Genomic DNA, 3142 nt, shown 5'->3' with positions numbered 1-3142 from the left:
AGGGCTCCCACTTCTGGAGATTTTGTCCCCAGATAGGGACTTTTTCATGCATTTAGTGACAATCTGGGGATGTTGGATTTTTGAGGACATTCTAGGGAATTCTGACAATACAGAGATTTATAGCTGTTATTACTATCCTATTACCTAAAACTGTTTCTTGGCGTTTACTAAATGGCAGTGAGCAAGCGAGCATTAACTACCGGAGTCAATAACATTGAAGACTCAGGCAATCACGTGCAGCAACGCTCGATCAGGGCTCAGGCAGTTGCCATTTACCAGTTTGTTTACATCAGACCACCTGTACAGAGTACACACACTTTCGGTAAGTTTACACTTTTTGTATGTTTTTTTTTTTTTTTTTTTTTTGTGAGTTGTTGTAAAATGTAGTTCCTTCAGTGGTACGCGGGAATGTGAATAAGGTTTATATGGTAAGTGTAATGGCTACATGATGTCATGACATTTTATATAGAAATTAAATACTTTAATAACCGCAGCTTTTGCGAGATATTTGCCTGAGAGATCTGCCTAGTAAAGTTTTGAAAGATTAACTTACGTTTCGCCTCACTAAAACCAGTGAGTGTGTCAGCGGGAAATTTACTCATCACAAAAAAATTAAAACATTTACTATTTTTTTTTATTTATTTATTTATTTTTTTTTTTTTTTTGAGAAGGGAAATCATTATCATAAAGGCGTTTTTTGTAGTTACTGTAGCATATCATCTATATAATGATAAAAAAATAAATAAATAAATGCTTTTTTTTTACTGTAAGTTCATGTGTCAATATTTGTAAACTAGGAAGGAACATTTTTTCCAATCTAGGGATATTTCAGCACGAGTCTAGGGAATTACTGCTCTGCCTTTGTGGGAACGCCCTGACTGGCTGGCCGCTATTCTATCAGTACTGGCAACTTAGCGAGTGATCGGTCTGTTGTCTGTTGGTTGTTTGCCTCCTATGGGGAGCCCGTCAGTGTGCACAAAATATTATCCTTGACAAGTGGTGCCGCCTGCCCACTTATATCCGTTAGAGAGAGGCAGGGTTTATGAGTACGTTTTTTTTTTTTCCGATCACATAACACCTGTTACATGGCGTCTCACTAGCAAGGGCCTTTATATTATAATCTTTAATTAACAGTGACGTGACGAGAAAGGCCGCGAGAGGCGATTTAAAGGGAGACTCAAGTAAACTTCACAACTAGCATATCTCTCTCTCTCTCTCTCTCTCTCTCTCTCTGTGTGTGTGTGTGTGTGTGTGTGTGTGTGTGTGTGTACTACTCCATATGGTTTTTGTGTGTGGTATATGTGTGTGAATTAATATAATAGGATGTAATATATATTTGTATGTTCAGTCTTTTCAGAAAAGCATGGAGCACAGCTCTCGCACAGTATCGTAGCTGAACAGTTTAGCTGTTTGATGAAATACCTCGGAGACAACGTATGCATCAGCTTCACAATTATTATTATTATTATTTTTTTTTTTTTTTGTACATTATAATAACAAGTAATAATTGTGATCAAACATCAGCATACGTATAGTTATGATATGTGGCTTTCTTATACATATTTACTATAGTATATTTTCACATTTTAACATGTACACTTTCTATACATTTAGTTTTGGATTCCTTTAGCAATATTTACTGTGGAATGCAAGTTGATGATCCGTAACCAGTAATAATGAGATCAAGCAGCAAACAATCTTGAATACTAGTTTGTGTTGCTGTGTTCTTATCTAATTATTCTTACCTATCTAATTTTATTTTTACAGGATTGAGTCAATCCTAGTAGTAATCCTATTAGTAGCAGTAGTAGTAGTGGTACAAAAACCAACATAAACCGTAACTACTACTGCTACTACTACTGATACTACTACTACTACTACCACCACTACTACTACTGCTGCTGCTGCTGCTGCTGCTACTATTACTACTACTACTGATAATAGCAATAACAAATACAAAAGAGCTAGACCATGAAAATTCAGTTAGAGAATCTCTCTCTCTCTCTCTCTCTCTCTCTCTCTCTCTCTCAGGGGTCACAAGCAAGTTATTTCCTACATTGAATTTTACCTAACTTTCACTCACACACACACCCACACACACACACACCCGGCCTGGCACGTAGGCAAGGAGGAAGGAAGGAGTAGTTGTAGTTGCAGTAGTAATAGCAGTAGCAGTAAAAATAGCAGTAGTAGTACTACTAGTAGTAATATCCTCCTCCTCATCATCATCCAACATTATTGGGGATAATTTCATAAGAATATTTTCCATCATAAAGAGGTCTTATTGTGGCTTGTAGTCACGGTTTGAGATAACACTACACATCCTTTCCTAGAGTCAAGGACATGTGTATCGAGCTAAGTGTTCTATCATATCTGGTATAAAGGTGTGTATCCTTAAGTTTCGAGTTCAATAAAACGTTCCAGTCCACAAGTAGCAGCCTAACCTGTCACTGGTTATTGTTGCCACATGGAGTTTGTCATGTTTTAGTTATCAGTTGCTACAAGTGATAAATTATGTTCCTGAATTTAATTGTATCTTCATTTACCAAAATCTTGATGTGTAATTAAATAATATTCTCAAGATGGCAATTCACACCATTGCTACACTCCCTTCTTCCCTTCCTCCCTCCCTTCTGCCCAGTTCCCACTTTGGCGAATTTTGATGGCGACTCCGTTGAGACTTGCTGAACATTTGTTGCTAATGTGTTGCAAGTTTTCGACTCCCATGCTTTGCAAACGTATATATATATATATATATATATATATATATATATATATATATATATATATATATATATATATATATATATATATATATATATATATATATATATATATATATATATATATATATATATATATATATATACACTTTGGAGGCTACTCGGGCTGCCAAGTTAGACCAATTCATCCTTGACCTTCACTGACCCGAGATGTCTTGGCAGCATATGCGGACATGCCGCGTTCAGTCTGATGGATATCAATTATGATAACTTCATCACATCCATCAGGAACAGCTGTGCGCATGTGGTGGGGGCCCATCACCGGCAGTGGCTGAGACTGCTCTATAACCTATAATAATATCCACAATACATTAATATGTAGGGTGGTGCATGAGTATGGTTAGTTTCTTCTTTGTTGC

General features: G+C 36.5%; 1 protein-coding gene across 1 annotated transcript in view; it reads right to left on the bottom strand.

The window, feature by feature from the left end:
- Window positions 1–24, bottom strand: part of LOC135103589 (retinol dehydrogenase 14-like) — an 11206-nt gene extending 11182 nt beyond the window's left edge. The window contains exon 1 of the mRNA XM_064010054.1: window positions 1–24. This exon is cut by the window's left edge and continues 199 nt beyond it. The gene's annotated coding sequence lies outside the window, so the exon portion shown is untranslated.
- Window positions 25–3142: the final 3118 nt, after the last annotated feature.

Source organism: Scylla paramamosain, chromosome 9, assembly GCF_035594125.1.
Source record: "Scylla paramamosain isolate STU-SP2022 chromosome 9, ASM3559412v1, whole genome shotgun sequence".
Taxonomy (NCBI): Eukaryota; Metazoa; Arthropoda; class Malacostraca; order Decapoda; family Portunidae; genus Scylla; species Scylla paramamosain.
The sequence above is the reverse complement of the archived record's forward strand: the minus strand, read 5'-3'. Positions and strand labels throughout refer to the sequence as shown.